Source organism: Myotis nattereri (assembly GCF_964212035.1).
Source record: "Myotis nattereri genome assembly, chromosome: 11".
Taxonomy (NCBI): domain Eukaryota; kingdom Metazoa; phylum Chordata; class Mammalia; order Chiroptera; family Vespertilionidae; genus Myotis; species Myotis nattereri.
The window spans coordinates 54,583,432-54,606,962 of record NC_138086.1 but is presented as its reverse complement, the minus strand read 5'-3'; positions in this window follow the sequence as shown (position 1 = coordinate 54,606,962).

Sequence of the window (23,531 nt, the reverse complement as noted above, 5' to 3'; positions counted from 1 at the left end):
TACTTTTCTGAAAGTTTTATAGTTTTAATTTCTGTAGTAGATATATGATACATTTGAAATTAACTTTGTATATGAAGTGTAATGTGCTAAGGGATGTGGTGTATGTTTTTCAAATGGATATTTAGTTATATCAGCACCATTTTTAGAAAGAAATATTTTTCCATTTAACTACCTTTGCATATTTGCTAACATTGATTAACCATATATGTGTGTGCATGATTATTTTGGGGCACTTTATTTTTTCTTCCTTGATTTATACACTTTTAAAAAATATATATTTTATTGATTTTTTACAGAGAGGAAGGAAAAGGGATAGAGAGTTAGAAACATCGATGAGAGAGAAACATCGATCAGCTGCCTCCTGCACACCCCCCACTGGGAATGTGCCCACAACCAAGGTACATGCCCTTGACAGGAATCAAACCTGGGACCCTTCAGTCTGCAGGCTGACGCTCTATCCACTGAGCCAAACTGGTTAGGGCTATACACTTTTTTATACTTGAAATCAGGTAATATAAGTCCTCCAACGTAGTTCTTTTTCAAAATTATTTTGGCTACAATAAAAGATCAAAAGTTTATAGGCATAAACCTGAAGTCATGTTTAATGGCAAGAAGGAAAAATTTGAAAAAAGTTACAGTATTGAATTTTAACCCACAAAGTAAAATACAGTCCTCTCTTCTTATCTGCGGTTTTGCCTTTCATGGTTTCATTATTAACAATCAACTGCTATCTGAATATATTAAATTGAAAATTCAAGAAATAAACAATTTATAAATTTTAATTATAGTATGCTCTGAGTATTGTGATAAAAATAAAATATCTCATCCTCCCACTCAGTCCCACCATGGACTTGAATCATCCATCTCTTTGACCACCGTATTCATGATGTTCCCACTAGCTCCTTGTAGTCAGTGGCCAGCTAAGTTATCAGATCCACTGTGTGACTGTGTGGTATTGGAGTGCTTGTGTTCAAGTAAGCCTTATTTTACTTAATAATAGCAACCAAAGTTCAAGAGTAGTTATGCTGGCAATTTTGGACATGTCCAAAAGAAGTCTTCGGGTGCTTTCTTTTTGTGAAAAAATGAAAGTTTCTGACTTAATAAGGAAAGAAAAAATATTGTATGCTGCGGTTGCTAAGATTTATGGTAAGAACAATCTTCTATTCATGAAATTGTAAAGAAGGTAGAAGAAATTCATTCTAGTTTTGCGGGAGTATCTCAAGTGCAAAAAGTTACAACCACAGTAAATGATAATACTTAGTTATGATGGAATAGGAATTAAATTTGTGGGTGGAAATTTTTCAAAAAGTTAATTTTTGATAGACCACATTCACATAACTGTTATTACAATATATTATTATAACTGTTCTGTTTCAATATTATTTATTGTGGTTAACCTCTTACTGTGCCTGATTTATAAATTAAACTTTATTATAGGCATGTATATATAGGAAAAGACATAATATACATTGGGTTTGGTACTGTCCACTGTTTCAGACATCCACTTGGAATGTATCCCCAGTTGAAAATTGGAAACGATTATAAATATTAATGTATACAATCTAATATAAATAAAAAATGGTAGAGAATAAATATATAAAAAAGCAAAGACAGCTCTTCCATTTAGAAGACTTTCAAGTAATAAACGTAGAAGAAATTAGGAAAATTCTGTAAGTTTTTGCCATAAATGACTGTATAATTATATCATCCACTGAGGTAATTATGTGGTATCCTTCTTTTCTGAGTTTGTGAACATGCTGAATTAAATTGTTGTTTTAAATATTAAAAAAATTATGTGATAAAGATTTGCATATGTATAAATATATTAACATTATTCATAAAACACTTGAAGCTATTTGTAATAATCAATTTACAATCATTTTGTTAATTTTATTTTCTGTAATTTTTTAGTTTGTTTATATTACTGGTTATAGGTAATATTTTCCCCTCCCACCCTCCCTCTCTTCCTTCCTTACTTTCTTCCTTTCTTCCATTTTAATCCTCACCTGAGGATATTTTTCCATTGATTTTTAGATAGAGTGGAAGAGAGAGGGAAAGACAGAGAGAAATATTGATGTGAGAGAAACACATCGATAGTTTGCCTCCTGTACAAGTCCAAACCAGGGTCCGAATTGTGGAGGAGCCTGCAACCAAGGTACATGCTCTACACTTTCGGCCAATGCTTTACCCACTGAGGCAAACCGACCAGGGCTTTCCTATTTTTTTATATGCCTACACATTTTTATTAGACGTTGGACATTTGTGAATTTAAATTGTTGAGTATTATAGTTCTTTAAAAATTCCTTTAGCCCTAGCCAGTTTGGCTTGGTGGAGCATCGGCCTGTGGACTAAAGGGTCCCAGGTTTGATCTGGTCAAGGGCACATGCCTGGGTTGTAGGCTCGATCCCATGTTGGGGGCATGCAGGAGGCAGCCAATCAGTGATTCTCTCTCATTATTGATGTTTCTATCTCTCTCCCTCCCTCTCCCTTCTTCTCTGAAATCAATAAAAATATATTTAAAAATAAAAAAAATTAAAAAATGCAATAAAATAAAATTAGCAAAAAGCTAAAAGTCTAAAAAAAAATTCCTATAAAAGCTATTGGAGTCTGCCTTGCTGGTGTGGCTCAGTGGTTGAGCGTTGACCTATGAATGAGGAGGTCATGGGTTTGATTATCAGACAGGGCACATGCCCAGGTTGCAGGCTCAATCCCCAGGTTGCAGGCTCAATCCCCAGTGTAGGGTGTGTAGGTGGCAGCCTATCAGTGATACTCTCTCATCATTGATGTTTCTATCTCTCTATCCTTCTCCATTCTTCTCTGAAATCAATAAAAATATCCTATCTAATAAAAGAGAAAAATGGTAATTGGCGTACGACCGCTACACTTCCCATTGGCTAATCAGGGCGATATGCAAAATAACTGCCAACCAAGATGGCGGCTGGCAGCCTGGCAGCTTGAAACTAAGATGAGGCTTGCTTGCTTCAGTGACGGAGGACTTCAACGTTCCCTGCCTGCCGCTGCAGGCCTCTGAGCTGCAACTCTAAGCAACTATGTAACAATTATAGAAGCTAAACAAAACCCTAGAAACCCACTTTAGTCCACCGGGCTTCAGCCAGCAGGATCGCAACATTGTAAGCAAAGGCCAGAAACCTACTTTCAGCAGCGGAGGCGTGAGAGCTGGAGCCAAGCCTCAAAGCTAAAGCTGGCCCAGAATAAAAAAAAAAAAGAAAAGAAAAAAAGGAGCGGTTGGGAGCTTCAGTCACCCCCAGCTTGAAAGTAGCCCTCAGCCCCTCACCCAGACTGGCCAGGCACCCCAGTGGGGACCCCCACCCTGAAGGGTGTGTGAACAGCTGCAAACAGCCATCATCCCCTCACCCAGGCTGGCCAGGCACCCCAGTGGGGACCCCCACCCTGATCCAGGACACCCTTCAGGGCAAACCAGCCGGCCCCCACCTGTGCACCAGGCCTCTACCCTATATAGTAAAAGGGTAATATGCCTCCCAGCACCGGGATCAGCAGAGCCGCAAGGCCTCCCGGCACTGGAATCAGCGTGACAGGGGCAGCGCCCAAACCCCCTGATTGCCCTGTGGCTCTGTGTGTGACAGGGTGTGGCGCCCCAACCCCCTGATCGGCCCTGCTCTGTGTGTGACAGGGGACGGTGTGCCAACTCCCCTATCGGCCCTACTCTGTGAGTGACAGGGGGGAGCTCCCCAACCCCCTGATTGGCCCTGCTCTGTGCATGACAGGGTACAGAGCCCCAACCCCCCTGATGGGCCCTGCTCTGTGAGTGATAGGGGGCAACGCCCCAACCCCCTGATTGGCCCTGCTCTGTGCGTGACAGGGGGTGGCGCCGCAACCTCCCCATCGACCCTGCCTTGAGTGTGACATGAGACGGTGCCCCAATCCCCGAATCGGCCCTACCCTGAGAGTGACTGAGGGTGGCATCACAACCTCCCGATCGCCCTGCTCTGTGCATGACGGGGTGGCGCACAACTCCCCAATCGGCCCTGCTCTGAGTCCGACCAGGGGCTGCACCTAGGGATTGGGCCTGTCCTCTGCCACCCAGGAGCAGGCCTAAGCCAGCAGGTCGTTATCTCCCGAGGGGTCCCAGACTGCGAGAGGGCACATGCCGGGCTGAGGGACCCCCCTCCCCCCGAGTGCACAAATTTTTGTGCACTGGGCCTCTAGTATTTAATAAAAAAACTATTGGACTTTGGTTTGACATTTAGTTAAGTTACTTATTTGGAGGCTTGTTAAAACAGTTCTATTAGTGCAAGTTTAGGGTAGTTTTACTCTAGGACTTTTTTTTTAAGTTGCACAACTGTCTTTTTTCTGTCTCTATTGAATGACGTGAGTGTTCAATGTAACCTCTCTGTCCTGGCTGACCAAAACCTAAAGGTCTTTCAGCCTTGTGCAAACTGCTTATTTTTTAGCTTACATGTGTCAGGTCTTTCTTGTCCTGGACAAGAGGACTTTTTCCTGTGCATGGGGAATTTGCAGTGCAGCACAGATTCAAGGGTGCTCTGTGCAGATTTCTGAGACTCTTTTGTCCTATGGCTCTCTTTTTTCTTACACTCCACTCCTCAGTTTCCAGCTGCCTCCACCTTCTTGAAATTTGATCTCTGCCCCTTCAGATAAACCACCATTCAAGAGTTAGACTTGGGCTCCCTGCACTATGGGCTAGACAGTTGTGGGCAAACTTTTTGACTCGAGGGCCAAACTGGACCGGAGGGCCGGAACAAAAGCATGGATGGAGTGTTTGTGTGAACTAATATAAATTCAAAGTAAACATCATTACATAAAAGGGTACGGTCTTTTTTTTTTTAGTTTTATTCATTTCAAACGGGCTGGATCCGGCCAGCGGGCGGTAGTTTGCCCACGGCTGGGCTAGAAAGTGCCTCTAGGGAGAAAGCCACAATGATAATATGACTCACCACATTTGTTTATCAAGATAATAGTCTTGTAATTGTGACTGACCAACATCTGCAAACAATTGTTTTATATATTTTGTCAGTTTTCAGTAGTTTATGCCAGGAAGGTAAGCCTTATCCTGATTCTCCCCTCTGGACAGAAAGAATAATTGCTTTATTTTTTAGTGAAAATTTATATGTTGAAAGATTACCAATATGGCTTACCAAAAAAAAACTGTTTTCTTTCTTTTGTGTCTTTTTTATGTATACTAGATTCTCACCTAATTGCCAGGGTTAATTTGAGAGAAAGAATAGGTTGAATTAAAATGGTACACCTTAAACATTTTTTTTTAATATTCTCCAAAAGAATTTTATAAAAGTATATGTATCTTAGCAAATTTTCAAGTTCACCATTAAATATTTTATATAAATACTTATTGCAAGTGATATGTCATTTAGTATAATGCAAAAAAAATTACATTAAGACAATCTCCCCAGTATTTGAAATGTTTATTTTAATATAGCAACTTGATGACATATATACTCTATTTTTTATAATGTGTGTACTAGCTCCTTTTTAACCTAATTTCCATCAAGGGCTATTTTTTCATGATATAGCATATTCTTAGCCTTGAATTATTTCACTGATTTCTGTGTTATACTTCTCTGCCACAGCAGTAGACATTGAAATTGCAAGTTAAGTTTATCTTCATTTCCTGGGATACAGTTTTTAAAATTTTAAAAAGTATTTTCTTTTTAAAATTTGTTATACATTTTAAGAAAATTGACATATTACTGTGGAGTCACATGCAGAAAATAGGCAAAGAGATTAGCCAAGGAACATATATCCATCACCCATGGCCACAGACAACAGTGTGGTGATGGCCAGAGGGAAGGGGGGTGTGGAGGCTGGATGAAGGGGCCATAGTAGAAGAAAATGGGGACATCTGTAATAGTGTCAACAACAAAAATAAAGAAAAAAGTGTTTTGTCCTATATATTATAATTATTTCTATTATTCTAATAATTGATTCAAGTAGCATATTTTACACATGTTTAAAGTAATTTTGAAATTTTAAAGTGATGGTTTTTAAGAAATGCATTTCTCAATGTAATAGAGCTTTTTCTTTTTTTAAAAAAATGTAGTCCTTGAATCCTTGGATGAATATTTTATACTGCTGGGATAAGATGGGTTTCAACATCTATTAACTACCATTTTTCATTTTTATAGATCTAAGCCCTGAGGAATTGTGTACTCGTAAATAAGAAAAAAAAAATGGAAATGGAGTGGAGGGACTTTTATTTTACCAATGTCATTCATTTTTTTGTAAACCACCTTGTTATATGCCAAAAATGACATGGTGATTTATCACTAAAATTATTTTTGATAATCTATAAGTGGGTAACTAAATTACAATTCAGTGTTCCTCATTGCAAAGAATTTGAAACTAATATGCAAAAAATAGTTTGTAAATTGGAGTGTTATTCATTTTCACTGGTGTCATAATAATAATAATTAGAATATTTTGAATTAATCTTTTTCTCATCTTCTTAGAGGTTTGGCCATCATTAGTGATGAATGAAAGATAGATTTCTTTCACGTAAAAGAGAACATGTAGCCATTAATTTCTTGGCAGTAACCTAGGTAGATGAATCTTGGGAAAGAACACCGATGAAATATGCAGATTTGGAATATGCTCTGATTTTTAAGCTCTCCATGTCCGTGTATTACTTAGAAAATCTTTTATGTACCCCCTAAGGTCACAGTTCCAAGATGGCTCTATAAGACTGGTTGTGTGCTATGAACAGTTCTAGAGATTGCGCAATATAGGTGATAAGATGTGCAATTCTGCTTTCATTAAGACTGAACTTTATTTGGAAACACAAGACTACTTACTTAAATTGTATATAAATATAGTATTGCATTTTTAAAGATGAGCAAATGAAGATCAGAAAGGTGAGGTGTAGTATGTCCAGACTCATAGGCAGTTGGTGGACCTACAACTCAAACTGGAATCTTGTTATTCCAGAGTCTATGTGTCTTTTACAAATACTGTGCTCCAAATGGCCGGAAAAATTATAAAACTCAACCAACTTCATAAATAGAAGGTACTAGGTAAATGTGTATTCTCTCGATGTCTGCATAGAGAGGAAAAGAAAAGTTGGCTTTGAAGAATGAGGAGGGTTTCTATAGGTAAAAACAAAGAACCATGTAAATGGAGGAATTATACAAAGCAGTTGTGAATGTGTAAGGCACATTGTATGGAAAGGGAAAACAAAAACAGATAGATGGGGAGTTTTTTGGCGAGTCGAGAAGGTTGGCGCATTGCTGAAGAGTCAGGCATGGAAAAATTTTAAAACAATGATTCTGCCCTTGAAAATTAGGAGGCATTGATGTGTTTCAAACAGGGCATGGTTAAAATCATGTTTTAGGAAGAATTATATGGTAGCAACTTGCAGTATAGTTTGAGAACAGTTTTGACAAGACTACCTAAGTAGGCTGTTGTAATAATCCAGATGTGAGGTTACAGTGGAATAGACTAGAGTGTTAGCTGTGGGAATGTAAAGAAGACAAATACCAGAGACAGTATGAAGAAGGAATTCACAGATTGGGGTAGATAAATCATGTGGGGAATAGTGAAGTATTAGGCAAGAGTGACTGCCTTGAGTTGCATATAGCCTTTAATGCAAACTCATGGCTCTGGATATTATAGGTAGTGAGGAGCCAAAAATGTTTTTCAGCCTGTGAGTAAGAGTGTTTAAAGAATATTAATAGTGAAATAAATATTTTATCTCATTCTACAACAAGGACATTAGGATATAATTCTAAAAACCTACAGATCCAAAGTCTCAATTCCATAAATCATGAATTCCATTCCTTAAAGGGCAATGTGAACTTATTTGTCATATTAGATCCTGGCCAGATTAGCTTGATTCTGATATTTTACGTTTAAAAGCAAGTGTAAGTGGATGATCACTGATATTTTTGGATTGCTCTGAAATTGGCTTCTGTCAGTAAAGAGGATGTAAACTGTTTGGGCTCAGACACCCTCTTCAGATAGCAAAGCTGATTTAAGGAAAGGCTGATACTCCCAACTATCACCACACACCACACCCAAGAGGCTGGCTGCTGGCAATAGTCTTTACCACCAAGAGCAGGAGCTGACAGCAGTATTGGAAGAGAAGAATAGTAAGTGGATGTCCCAGGTCAGGGAAAGTGCAGGGGAAGACTTTCAGCGGGGTTTGGAAAGAATTTATGTATAAGCCCCATGAGACAATCAGAATTGGAAGGAAGGGTGGTCCTGGCAAGATCATGCTAGACTAGCTGTTTTTTTCAGTGTCCATTTGACTTGGAAAATTCATACTTAGCATGCAATCTCTGTCTCTGTTTCTCCGCCCCCCCCCACCCCCGTTTCTTCTTCTCCTTCCTCTTTCCCTCTCTCACTCTCTCTCTTACTTTCACTTTCCTGTTTCTTTTTCCCTCAACTAAAAAGGCACAGAAAGCAGATTGGCTAATCCTCTGCAGAAGCAAATATCTAACTGGGCAATGCGATATCAGTCGCCTCGCTTTGCCCCAGTCTTTGTAAGTGGCTTTTATGGCACCCCTCACAAGATAAAAAGCATAAATTATTTCATTCACCTCCTGCACCTTAGGGAAAGGATAGAACTGTTAAAATTTCCAATGAATGATGTCTAGTTAAATCATGATTTCATTGATTCTTTTCAATTTCTCTCTGCTTATAAAGGCTTGAAGGGAGGTAGTGATAAAGAATGGTTGAAGGTAGCAAAACTAATTTGGTATCTTCCCAAGACAATTGTATGTGGATCTGATCCCCAAATTTTTAAATCTTTAAAAAAGTTTTGTGGTTATTTTTAGTTTAGATATAACAAAGTTGTAGAAAATATAAAATAGATAAGAAGAAAACTCTTAACTGCCCAGATTCACTTGTTGTTTATGTTTTATTTTATCATCCTATCATCTATCTATCTATCTATCTATCTATCTGTCACCTGAAAGTTGGAAACAGTGAATCTCTTTATCTTTAAACTCTGTACTGTGTCTTTTTCAAGACATCTGGTTCGTTTTAGAGTGGGCCAGGACCAGCAATTTGTCCCTATCTTTCAATTATAATGATAAAATCCAGAACAACTAAAAAGGTCCCACTCAACATCCTATTATAAAAACATGCTAGGAAACATATTTTTCCTAGAAAGCAAATTTATAAATAGTAATATCACACAGATTCATCATCATTATATAATACCAAACTACTTATTAGGATTTCAAGATATGCTTGGCAATGTATTAGTCATTTTGTATATAATTTATTGTTCTTGTTATATTTTTCTAATCATGCTATTCTTCACAATAAACTTATAATGGAGGCTATTTTGAACAAACTAGCTACAAAACGTTAGTTCACTGAGTAATAAAAAACTAGAAATTCTTATTAGTTAATATTTGACTACCTATAATAATAAAAGCATGATATGCTAATTAGACCAGACAGCCAAACGTCCTTCTGGACGAAGCCGCATTGGCGGAAGCCAAGGCAGAGGCAGTTAGGGGTGATCAGGCAGGCAGGCAGGCGAGTGGTTAAGGGCAGTCAGGCAGGCAGGCAGAGGGGTTAAAGGTGATGAGGCAGGCAGGCAGAGTGGTTAGGGGTGATCAGGCAGGGAGGCAGGTGAGCGGTTAGGAGCTGGTGGTCCCAGATTGTCAAAGGGATGTCCCTGTGGGATTGGGCCTAAACTGGCAGTTGGACATCCCCCAAGGGGTCCTGGATTGTGAGGGTGCAGGCTGGGCTGAGGGACCCCCCCAATGTACTAATTTCGTGCACTGGACCTCTAGTTAATTTATAACCCTTTATATTAGAAAGTATAAATTTATATGCTGTCACCACAAATCATCATTAAGTACTTAGAGAACATGCAAATTCTAGAAGACTACCAATTAGACCTTCACTTGGGGGAGATAATTTGTGTTGCTTCAATTTTATGTTGCCTTTACTGTGCTCTTCCCTTCTTCATTGGGTAGCCCTGCAGATCTTTATTCTTGGACCTTATAGTAGACACTTCTTTACTTATCTTCTGATGCCCCATTGTTCCTTTCCACATCACCCTTCTATTCTTTTTCTTTTCCTGGTCAAATCTGTGGAGACCTTTGGATCTAGCTGGCATAGGTTAAGAAAGAACAACAGGGGATCAAATATTAATAAAATAATTCGATTTTTTAAATATCCCAGGGGTAAATCATTCTTAGAGGACCTTCCATGCTTAGATAGTCTGGGTCTTTTCAATATTCTGATTGTCATTAACAGTAAAAAGATACGGTTAATTTAGCATCTTCTATATGCCATGCACTGTTTTGCCACTTTAGATGTAATGCAATTTAATCTTTAAAATCATCTGAGGGAGCAATGTAACCAATAATTGAGAAATGATTGGTTTTGAAAAATAGAATATAAGTAACATATCTATGATACATTAGAATATAATAAAAACCTAGAATATAAATGTAAGATAAAATAAAATAACATGACGAAACCGGTTTGGCTCAGTGGATAGAGCGTCGGACTGAAAGGTCCCAGGTTCGATTCCGGTCAAGGGCATGTATCTGGGTTGCGGGCATATCCCCAGTGGGAGATGTGCAGGAGGCGGCTGATCGATGCTTCTCTCTCATCGATGTTTCTAACTCTCTATCTCTCTCCCTTCCTCTCTGTAAAAAATCAATAAAATATATTTAAAAAAAAATAAAAAAAATAAAATAACATAATCCTATATAATAAAAGAGTAACATGCAAATTGACCCTAATTGCAGAAAGACCAGGAAGGAGCAGTCATTATGATACAAACTGACCACCAGGGGGCAAACACTCAATGCAGGAGCTGCCCCCTGGTGGTCAGTACGCTCCCACAGGGGAGCTCTGCTCAGCCACAAGCTGGGCTGATTTCAGTGAGCACGGCGGGAGTGGCGGGGATCTGGCCTAAGCCATCAGTCGGACATCCCCCAGAAGCTCCCAGGCTGCCAGAGGGATGTGACTGCCAGCTTAGGCCCAATCCACTGGGGAGTGGGCCTAAGCCAGCAGGTGGACATCCCCTAAGGGGTCCCGGACTGCGAAAAGGCACAGGCCAGGCTGAGGGACCCCCCGAGTGCACGGATTTTCATGTACCAGGCCTCTAGTATAATATAAAAGAATACCTCATTATTTAAGGTCCATCTTATAAAACTCACTTTTTTTTCTATTACTGTTGTGTATCACTTTAAGAAAAAAATTCTTGGAAGTTGTTTGAGATGCTTTTTGTTCTTCATATTCACTCTGTATCTTCTCTTTCTGCTACCTGGATCAGGTAGGATGGCTGGAGCTCCAGAAACCATCTTGAATCACAAAGTAATCATGAGAATGGAAATCTTGTGCTCAACTTGGCAGAGCAAGAAAAAAGGGTCCCTGGTCGTTGATATTGTGAAACCTCCACATCAACCTAAATCTATCTTCAGAATATTTATGAGATATAAATACAGTTCTCTCTTTTATTAGCAACTCTAGCATCATTTCTGGTTTTTCTGTTATATAGATATAAACTCAAGCTCCTAATTATTAGTACTAAAATATTCTATATGTTTAGTTGCTTGTACCTTGTATGACATTACTAGTTATTAAACAGGGTAGGGTAGGATAGGTTTTTTTTGTTTCAGATTTTGCTGACTACAATATAGAGGATAATTTAAAAAACTACAACAACACAATATTGGAGACAGAAAGTCAGATGAAGGATCTTTTAACAGTTATCCAAGGGAAAGATGATACAAGTCTGATTTGGAAAAGTTGTGGATGGATAGGGAAAAAATAGGAGAGATTTAATAGATATTTCATATGTAAAACTTTCAGAAGTATAAGATTGATTGGTAGTGGGATGATGGAGAGGGAATAGACAAGTTCCAGAAACTCCCAGGTTTCTATAACTGGTAGTGCAACCAATACAGTTTTTGAACATTGAAAGGAGAAATGTCAGTGGGAAAGTTGAACTTTGCACAGATTGAATTGCAGTTATTTATGTGAAAGCCAAATGGATATATGCAGGATGCAGCTGGATGAGAAAATTGCTGCTGTTGCTTATTGGAATTCTGGCTGGCAGGGTGTGTGTGTGTGTGTGTGTGTGTGTGTGTGTGTGTGTGTGTGTTTTGAGAATGAAAATTAGTAGAGAGCATAGAGAGTGGGAAAATTAGTGAGAAAATAATAAAATCCTGGGAACCTATAAATTTAGGGGTTGGGGAGGAAAAAAGGTGTCCAAAAAGTAAACAAAGAAGAAAGAGTGAGTGAGGAATAAAGGCATCTAAGAGTCATTTCAGTAAATTTATTTCAAGAAGTAAATGATATGTATGCTCAGTGCAATGAGAAAGTCATTATTTTTCATGAGAACAATTTTGGTTGAGTTATTATTGAGTTGGATAAATACTACAAAAAGTTAACAGTAAATTGTGAGGATAGTTGACCATTCCTTATAGAAGTAAAAGGAAACATTCAGTAATAATGAGAGCAAAATCTAGATTAGAAGATGATTAAATAACAACTGATTAAAAATGAGAGGATTGAAATAACTATCTATCTATCTATCATCTATCTATCTATAAAAGGCTAATATGCTAAGTGTACCTCCGCCCATCTGACCGGTCACTATGACACGCACTGACCACCGGGGGGCAGACGCTCAATGCAGGAGCTGCTGAGCTGCAGTGACTTGACAGCAGCAGTTCTCAGGTGATGCACCCCGAAACCAGAGAGGAGGGAGCCCGATTTTTTGTGGGGCCATGCAATTCCATTTCGGCCATGGGTTATGTTGTTGCTGGGGCACTGTCAGCCCCGAATCTGGTTTATTGCACACTTGCATTTGCATTCCACATCCTGTATGACAGCAACTTTGCAGAGTGCCCTCTCGTACTCTCGGACCCCACGGGGGATATCAGAGAGCTGGTTTTGGCCAATTCCCAGGCCAGGCTGAGGGACCCTACCTACCAGAGGGACCCAGCTCACTCTGCAGACGCCAGGGAGAGACTGAGGGAGGTTGGCTCCAGGGCATGTCTGGCCTGTCTCACTCAGTCCTGCCCTGCCAGCCACCTTCTAATTAATTTCCTTTCAATGTGCACAAATCCATGCACCGGGTCACTAGTATTAAATAATTGACCAAGAATGTTTAGAGTAACACCTATATCAAAATTATGCCCACTTCCTAGATCTTGGCTTTCATTTTTCTAAAGTGAGAGCAACCACTCAATACCACTTTCAAGTTCTGTGTAGTAATTGTTGAGTTTATTTAGATAGAGAATAAGAATGTTACTTTGCTTGGATTTTTATATCAATGAGAGAAAAATGAAATAAATAAAGAATACACTGAAACAAATAATTGATATGTTTTCAGACTTCTGTTGCCAGTTTGGAAAATAATATACCAATCACCTCTATAATTTCCCAGTCGTAATGGAATAGACTCTAAATTAGTTGCCATGAAACTAGCAAGCTCGTGTAAATGTTGTAACTCACGTTTTTTAATTTCACCATTTCCCAAAGCAAGTTGACCCAATGATCTATATTTGGTGGTGATTTTTATTCCCAGATGTTGAAAACTGCTTCTTTGCTGGCAGTTGGTCCTTCAGGATGCATTTTTCCTAAGCTTTAAATAGCATGCTTTAGGGAATTTGTATTACCCAAGATATAAAAAGATTAATAAGGATTTAAAATTGAATAACTCCAGTAATTCCTTTAATGGATGTGCATCCAAACTGTTTCCTTGGTTAATATTATAATGGCTTATTTATCACTACATTCCTAAGCGATAACTCTCTTAAGTTTGTGACCATGGGGTCTCAGTTGTAATGCAGTGCGGAGGCCACACGCCTTATTTCTTGGCACAACACAAGCAACCTTGCATAAGTCCATGTGTGAGACTTTAGAGAGCCTATCCCTTTCAATCCCCTGTGTAAAATTTCTTTTTAAAGACATCTGAATTTTATCTATGTCCTTCTGGCTTTCATTGAGAATGTTTATTCAATTCGATGTGAGAGAATTGAACTCTCGACAAGGAGCATGATGAATTTTCTAATTCAAACTGGGTACCAAGAGGTGGCCTGTCATCGTTTTCCTTTTGTTGCACTGAAAAAAAAAATTGAAAAAAAAAAGCAAATGAGTCTCCTTGAGAGCAGTTCCCACTTCTGTTTCAAGTTCCCTCACCAAGTCATTAAACATTCTCTGGGTTTTGTCAACAGCCTGGTAAACATCCAGAGAAAGAATCAAAATAAGATCGTTTATTTAACATTCTTCTCCTCCAACTGCTGATTAGGATAAATAGTTTGGATAAAACTCCTATCTGATCCAACAATCACAAAAAGAAATCATTTAGCTATTGATGAAGTTTAGATTGAGTTAGAAGTACTTTAAACAGCAAAGAATTTTTTGTACACTTTGATATTTTTTTTTATCTTCAAATCATCTTGTTAAGGCAATGTCAGAGCTAAACATTAGTGTTGAATAACAACTAAGAAAGATCCTTAGAATCTAAGTGAAAAGGTAGACACCAATTTCCAGAACAAGCTATAGATGGGAAATTTTCAAGTTCGGTGCTTCATTTTAAGTAACTGAAAGAAGTTGAGTCTAGATAACCTATTTCCAAGGGCTGCCTTTGCAGACTTTGGGTGAAAATGTGTGTTGATTCTGCTTATCTGTAAAGAATTCAATAACTTAGCCAAAAGAGGAAAAAAATATTTTCTAATTATCTAAAAGACTTTTAGGCTTAGAGGTGATCGAAAGTCATGTTATAATGCCTTATTTTACATCTCTGTGCAAATTTTTTCAATGACACTTGTAATCCTAAAAAAAAAAAGATTTACCAAAATACACAGCTGAGTGTGTAAAAAGCATATTGCCATATTTTATGATCTGTAATCCAAATTTAATAGGCTAGTTTTGATTCTATAAGTAAAATATTTAGCAGATCAAAATTTCAACATAACATTCAAGATTCTATAATATCTAAAAAAATCTCCTCTACCTGCCAGCTTTGCTCTGATTATCTTTCCCATGCTCCAGACAAAGTAATATCACTACAGGGTCCACAGGATGCCACACACTTTAATGCATTTATGTATTTTCTCAACCCTCTAATTAGAATTCCTTTTTAGGGCTGATTATAATTCCACTAGAGGCCTGGTGCATGAATTCGTGCACAGGTGGGGTCCCTTGGCCTGGCCAATGATCAGGGCTGGTAGGGGCCCTCTTGCCCAATCAGGGCCGATCGGGGCCAGCCGGCTGGGGGTAGAAACCACGGGAGTTTGGCCAGCCGCGGGAGGTTGGCTGTGGGAGCACACTGACCACCAGGGGGAATCACCTGCATTGAGCATCTGCCCCCTGATGGTCAGTGCGTGTCATAGGGACTGGTCGAAAGGTCATTCGGTTGACCAGTAGTAACAGTTGCTTAGGCTTTTATATATATAGATTATTTGTTCCAGAATGACTTTAAATGCTATCATGAAACATTATCTTCACTCAAAATAATGGTTGAATGACAAATTATGTTTCTTTAGACTTGGAAATTGGACAGACATATCCTCAAAAATTAATAAAGCGAAACTGGCACTTTGAAAAAAACAACTGACAGTAATTTTGATAAAATTAGAGCTGTCAAATGAAAATGAGTACTCTAGAAGATTTGTACCTACCACCATGAGTTTTCTAGTTTCCTGACACTTTAAACACTTTTCTGATGAAGTTAGTGAGGACATTTATGATTGTGATTTTTGATAATGTGTCATGAAATATGTCAGTGTTTAGACGAGTTACATAAATCAGTGATCTGTTTTCCACATAACAAATATATAAATTTACAAAATCACATATAAGTAAAATAGTCATTTAAATATAAGAAAAACTAGTGGATTTTAATATAACAGGGTAAGAAAAGTTGATTGATGTGATTTCCAATTCTACATTTCAACTAAGTATTAAGAAACCACTCCTTGTCAGATTTTGGTATAGTATTAAAGAAGAATATTTGCAGTTTATCTGAAAATTCTCCTCCCTTTTCTAATTACATATCTGTGGGACAATAGATTTTCTTTATATACTTCACATACACAAAAAATCATGCTGCGACAGATTAGTTGCAGGGAAGACAATGTAAGAATCCAACTGTCTTCAATTAAGACATCAAAGAGATTTCCAAAAATGTAAATGCCACTCTTGTCACCAAATTTTTGAATATATGGTTATTTTTCAAAAATAACTGCCAGTAAGACTATTTTAATGTAGCAAGTATAAATTTCTTCCCGAAAAAATGCAACTTCATAAACTAGCTTAATTTATTTTCTGAATCCATGTGAATTGTCTGATGATGAAAAAAAATATATATATATATTCCTGATCATCTCATTTATGTTTAAGTATATACTTATAGGCTTACTATCCATGATTTTAATCTCTTTCTTCACATATAAATTTGGTAAAAGGAGGGAAAGGAGAGATGGAGTGGTCCAAGTGCTGCAGTTCTCAGTGGAGCAAAGTAGTGTTAACGTCTCTGTCCTGATCTCAGATGTAGGCGCCATGTCTTCCACTAATTTGTCGTCAGATATTCTGCACGGCTGAGACTTGAGGTTCTTTAAGGTACATGGTCGGTGCTGGGTAACAAGTTAAGTAAAAGGATATAAGGAGAGGGATGAAAATCATATCCACTAGGATTTTGAAATTATATATATATCACATCTTCTTGTTTCCCATTACCTCTGTTCTATAAACTTAATATATTGGGATATTTTCTCTTGTCATTAAATATTCCTCTAAGTTATAATTTTTAAAAGTTGAATGGTATTTAATCATATTTCACCCTAAAGACATGTACTTAATTTCAGAAGTCTCTTGTTGCACATTTACATGTTTCCCATTTATTGTTAATATAAACAATGAGCTTAAGTGAACATCTGTTCATCTCTTCACCCAAATCTTTGTATTCATTCATGATTATTTCCTTAAGGCAAATTCCTAGTAAAGGAATTCTGAGTCAAAGACTATATATATTATTAAAATGTTGTGATTCCCCCTCCCCCATTATTCTCTAGAATATTTGTACAAATTTACATTCAACTGGGAACTATGGGAACAAACATTACTTCAGATATAAAATGATCACTTAGATATCTTTTGTGAATATCCTGTAGGTACTAATATTTATTCTCCATTTTATTATTTGCATGTTAGGCCCTTTGTTATTATTTTAATTACTTGCACTGTAATTCTTTCAGGGATGTTAAAAATGCCTGCCTGTTCTTTCTTTTCGTTGAATTTACCAGCCCATCCTTTTATTTTTAAACTTTTCCTACCACTTTTGGTCAAATTTCAATTGAGAAATTTAATCTACTCATATATATTTATAACTAGTATCTAAGTTTGGACTTTATTCTGTCATCCTCTTTGCTTTCTTCTTTTTTTTTTTTAAATTAAGTATATTTTTTCTCTTCCTGGCTTTTGCTATTTTGACAATATTCTTTTTGCACTTTCTTTAGAAATATGGGTACTTTATTTTTTCAGACTTATTGAGGTTTAATTGACAGAGATTTATGATATTTGAAGTATACATTATGATGACTTGATGTACATACACATTATGAAAGGATTTCTCCTATTGAGTTAATTAACATATTAATTATATCAGAGATATTTACCTTTGTGTGTGTGTGAGAGAGAGAGAACATTTGTCTTCTACTTTCTTAACAGATTTCAATTATGCAATACAGTGGTATCATCTATAGTCACCATACTATACATTAAATCCTCAGACTTTATTCATCTTATAACTGAAAGTTTGTACCCATTTACTCCATACTTCCTCACTCCTCAGCACCTGGCAACCACTTTTCTATTCTCTGTTTTAGCTTTCCATCACTTCTCACCAGAAAAATTTTAGTGAACTTCATTTTTTCTTCTACATAATTGTGCACAGAAATTTCAAACTGGAAGTTGACACTCTCTTACTCTACTTAGACTGGTGCCATTTACATAGTCCTATTCCCATTTTCCCTACTCCATCATGTTTACATGGAAGGAAAGTTATTAAAATAATTTAGTATTAAACCCCAAATCATTTAGAAATATCTCTAAAATATTGATTTCATTGCAGAACTTTCTTGGCTCACAACTGTCAGTGGACCCCAAATACTTATTGAATAAAATGCAAACATTGCAATTTATCATCCAAGTTGGTCATAGTATATTTTTTAAATAGTTTTCTCCAGTCTCAGCCCTGTTATCTTCTCAACTCCATTTTTAGCACCAATGAGATTTTTTCCTCATCTCTCTCCCCCTCCTCGCACACACCGAATAAGCCATACTCACTTCTACCTGCACACTTTCCCTTGCACTGTATCATTTGTCTGGAATGCTTTGTATGTTGTAGGTGAATTCTCTTCATTATTTTATTCTTATCTCATAACTTACTTTATTGAGCTACCTAAAATCATTTGTTACTTTAAGCATTTTCTTTCCTATGTTACTCATGATAGTAGTTAATTAGATAATGTTAAATATTTTATCATAAATTGAATGAAGAGCTGTCTCATCCCTTCTCCTTAGATAATACTTTTAGAAGGGGCACTTAGCATTAATAATTTTTGATTTTCATTTCACCTATAACATTAGTCACATAGTAGTTAACACATACTTGCTATTATGTAAAGGTATGAATAAACAGAGAAAACAAAACAAAAACAACCAATAATTGTTTATTTTAAGGTATTTTATAGATTCTTTTTATAAAAGTCTAAAATTCTCATTATAGCCTTCAACGGAGGCAAATAGATTTAATCAGTAGTTTCATAATAGGTAAAATAATTGTAAAAAGAAAATTATACCACAACATAAGGTATGCAGACTGAGCTTCAATGCTGTCATTCTAGGGAAGGATGATAATTGCCTCATCCTGGAGGCAGATGGAGAAATAGGCTTTGTAGTGAGATAACCCTGAGTTCAACTTTCTACTCTGCCACTGTCAAATGGAATCTTCTGGAGCAGGTTTCTAATTTCACTTTCCCCTTTTTCTTCAACCATACAACTGGGAATAATAATGGCTCATAAATGACATATCAGGAGATTAAATAAAGACTAAATATTTAAAATATTTCTAGAAGTGACATGTCTATTTCATAGAGATAATACAAATCCCATTTATTAAGTATGTTTCTATCCCCTTAAAGTATCTTAATTCATCTTGATGAAGTGAGCTGTATTATTACATTAATTAAAGATGAGGAAACAGACATACTGGATAAGTAATTTTCCCAAGATCATATAGTTAAAGAAAAACAAAGGTGGCAGTGTTAGACAATTGATGTTGTCAAAGCCCACACTCAACTACTAGGATATATTGCCACCAGATGCACAGAGATTCTTAGTCTCTATTATTATCTACTAGAGGCCTGGTGCACAGATTTGTGCACTGGTGGGGGGCATGGCCTGCAGGGATCAGCCTGCTGTGGGAGCGTTGCTCATCCCAGTCAGCTGAGCAGAGCTCCCACTGTGGGATTGCACTGACCACCAGGGGGCAGTTACTGCATTGAGCGCCTGCCCCCTGGTGGTCAGTGCATGCCATAGCGACTGGTTGACCAGTTCTGGTTATTCTGCTGTTTGGTTGCTGGGCTTTTATATATATAGACTAGAGGCCCAGTGCACAAAAATTTGTGCACTCAGGGGGGAGTGGGGGTCACTCAGCCCGGCCTGTGCCATCTCGCAGTCTGGGACCCCTTGGGAGACAATGACCTGCTGGGTTAGGCTTGCTCCTGGGTGGCAGAGGGCAGGCCCAATCCCTACGTGCAGCCCCTGGTTGGGCTCAGAGCAGGGCCGATTGGGGAGTTGGGGTGCCGCCCCCTGTCATGCACAGAGCAGGGTAGATTGGGAGGTTGCGATGCCACCCTCAGTCATGCTCAGGGTAGGGCTGATTGGGGGGTTGGGGCACCGTCTCCTGTCACACTCAAGGCAGAGTTGATGGGGAGGTTGTGGCGCCACCCCCTGTCACGCACAGAGCAGGGCCAATCAGGGGGTTGGGGCGCTGCCCCCTGTCACGCACAGAGCAGGGCCGATCAGGGGGTTGGTGAGCTCCCCCCCCCGTCACGCACAGAGCAGGGCCCATCAGGGGGTTGGGGAGCTCCCCCCTGTCACTCACAGAGTAGGGCCGATAAGGGAGTTGGCACACCGCCTCCTGTCACCCACAGAGCAGGGCCGATCAGGGGGTTGGGGCGCCGCCACTGTCACACTCAGGGCAGGGCCGATGGGGAGGTTATGGCTCCATCACACAGAGAGCAGGGCCTGTGGGGGTTGGGGGGGTCGGGGCGCCGCCCTCTATCACTCACAGAGCAGGACCAATCAGGGGGTTGGGGCGCCTTCCCCTGTCACAAACAGAGCAGGGCCGATAGGGAGGTTGTGGCCCTGCCCCCTGTCACACACAGAGCCACAGGGCAATCAGGGGGTTTGGGCACTGCCCCCTGTCACACTGATCCCGGTGCCGGGAGGCCTCTCAGCTCCGCTGATCCCAGTGCTGGGAGGCATATTACCCTTTTACTATATAGAATAGAGGCCTGGGGCACGGGTGGGGGCCGGCTGGTTTTCCCTGAAGGGTGTCCTGGATCAGGGTGGGGGTCCCCATTGGGGTGCCTGGCCAGCCTGGATGAGGGGATTATGGCTGTTTGCAGCTGGTCACACACCCTTCAGGGTGGGGGTCCCCACTGGGGTGCCTGGCCAGTCTGGGTGAGGGCTGAGGGCTGTTTTCAGGCTGGGACTGAAGCTCCCAACTGCTCCTTTTTTTCTTTTTCTTTTTTATTCTGGGCCAGCTTTAGCTCTGAGGCTCCAGCTCTTAGGCCTCCGCTCCTGAAAGCAGGTATCTGGTTTGTTTCGGTTCTCGAAACTCTGTATCAACTCCAGCTCTGAGATCCCAGCCGGCTGAAAGCTGGTTTCTGGGGTTTTGATTAGCGTCTATATTTGTTACAATGTTTCAAACTGCAGGCTCAGAGGCCTGCAGCGGCTGGCGGGGAACGTTGGAGTCCTCCGTCACTGAAGCAAGCAAGCCTCATGTTAGTCTCAAGCTGCCTGGCTGCCGGCCGCCATCTTGGCTGACAGTTAATTTGCATATTGCCCTGATTAGCCAATGGGAAGGGTAGCGGTCCTACGCCAATTACCATGTTTCTCTTTTATTAGTGTAGATTTTGACACATACTGGCAGTCAGGTCTCATGTAAGTTACTTACCCACTGTTGCAGAGTTAGTGTTAGCTTGTTGGGATATTAATGGGAAATGATAATCCTCTATTTCCCTTGATATATGAACATGAGACAGGAGGAATTTAAAATATATCACATCACTATAGAAAGTCATAAAATCTCTTTTCTGGATATTTTCAACAATATTATTTGGAATGGCAAAGTATTTTGAAATGAATTTTACAACATTTCAGGGTCCCTTTGAGTCAAATGTTTGTATAATTTGATTTTCTAAATCCATTGATATATGATACAGATAATTTTTCCTTCATGTGGAAATGAAATAGCTAGTATCTTAAGTGGGAAATAATTCGTATTTATAAATTTAGCTTCTATTTATATACTAGTAGAAAAAAGTTTAAGAAATTTTATTACATATGAATACAAATGGAATATACCTGTTTATAATTAATGAGGGAAATCTAACAAAGTTTAAAATATCTAATGTTTAAAGCTCTTTTTGTGGCTTTAACACATTTTAATTAAAGCAATTAAATGACTATCTTAGAACATTCATAGCATGGACATATTGAGAGAGATAGAAGCAGTAACAGGGAAGAAAAGAAAAAGGGACTCACAGAATAACAATGGAAGAGGAGTTCCCTGGGCTTGAGACACTACTGAATATGTATAAACTGAGCCCCAATATCCATAGCAGAACAGGATGACAATTCTAAAGGCAGCTCCCAGGATCAGACTTTTGCATGTGGGTGGCATGACCATGTAGGGGTGTGTGAATGTGTTTTCTTGGCTGGACAGACATTTTTCCTCTTTTGTTAAATCCATGTTGTGTGTATGCAAAATGAACTCTCTTTTCCCAATGCTTTTACTAGCACCAGGAAGCAGTAGGAACATAGGAAGCCAACTCTCCTTTGGAAAACCAGACTAACTCTTGGAAAGAAGCCTTACAATATTGAGTTAATCCTTGTGTAGAGAACCATCCTTCTGAGGTTTGAATATCAGTTATTTAAATATCCTGAAACTGATGATAGGGAGACAGCACAATATAAAATTAGAACCAGAGTGGTCTTAAATGCTCATTTGAATCAAATCTTATGATACTGTCATAAAGCCAAAGATAAGAAAATCATGCAGGATGGTGGCCAATCAACTTCCTCAGGGCAAGAGAAGTATCAGTTTTCACTTGTGTGGCCATTCGTACATTTTATTACTTTCCAGTGAAGAAATTTCTCTTTACAAATAGTAAACATAGACACATATGGTTTGGGATATGAAAGAGAGAAAGGAAGTGAAAAAAATTAAATAGTTTTGTATTAGGCATATAGGAGATGTTTGATGAATAATACTCCCTTCCCCTTAACAAAAATCCTCTCAATAGACCTTGAATTATTCCCATTTTCCAGAAAGGAAACTGAAGCCTACTTATAAATGATGGAGATGGACTTGGTCTGTAAAACCACAAATGTAAGTTTTCCACAACATCAGGATCTTCCTCAGAGTGTAATGGCTTTCCCAGAATTAGAGCAAAGACTTTTTATTTGGTGTAGCTTCTTCTCAAGATGTCTGATTTAATGGGCATACCTTTTTCTCATAAGGCATTATAAAGTAGTACTTAAATTTGGTCCTCTGGAGTTCGTTTAGATTTAAAGATTAGCTCTGTCTACTACTATAGTGTAATCTGGAGGTTACTTTAACAATCTCTTGCACAGAACTAAGTAAGAACTAAGGAATAAAGTTTGAACTTAAGTCAAGGATAAGTTATTGATGTTGGTTCCTTAATTATAGCCATACTAATGTAAGATGTTAATTATAATGTTAATAGTGCCTCTGGATATGGGGTATATGAGAACTCTGTACTATCTTTGCAATTTTTGTGTAAATTTAAAATTGGTCTAAAAATGAAGTTTATTTTTTTTTAAACTGTGCTTCAGTGCCCTCAATTGTTTTCTTATGAAAATTTGATGAATTAGCACTATAGAGTACTTAGTTCCTAATAAATATGAATATGCAAATAAGTTTTAGCTATTAGCTCTTTTGTGCAGTGTTTAGGAAAGGGAGAGGTTTTGACAGAGAAGGAAACTAATTCTTTTTTATTGCGAGTCTATTCAAAATGTCCAATGAACCAGTAGTCAGATTAAAGAGTTTCCACCTTCTTATGCACCAAAAAGTTTGTATAGCAAAGGTCTTTTCAAGGATGTGCTTTTTAAGATCAGCAAGTATCCCTAGAACCTCTAAAAAGAGTTTACCTGCCTGATTGTCTCCAGTTACAAAGAAGGGTCAGATGAGATTGAAAAGGAACATAAGAAGAGAAATTAAAATAAGCACTAAAGAGAAGCAAATTAGTCCCACATAGAAGTTAAGGGTATTTTGCTAAAGA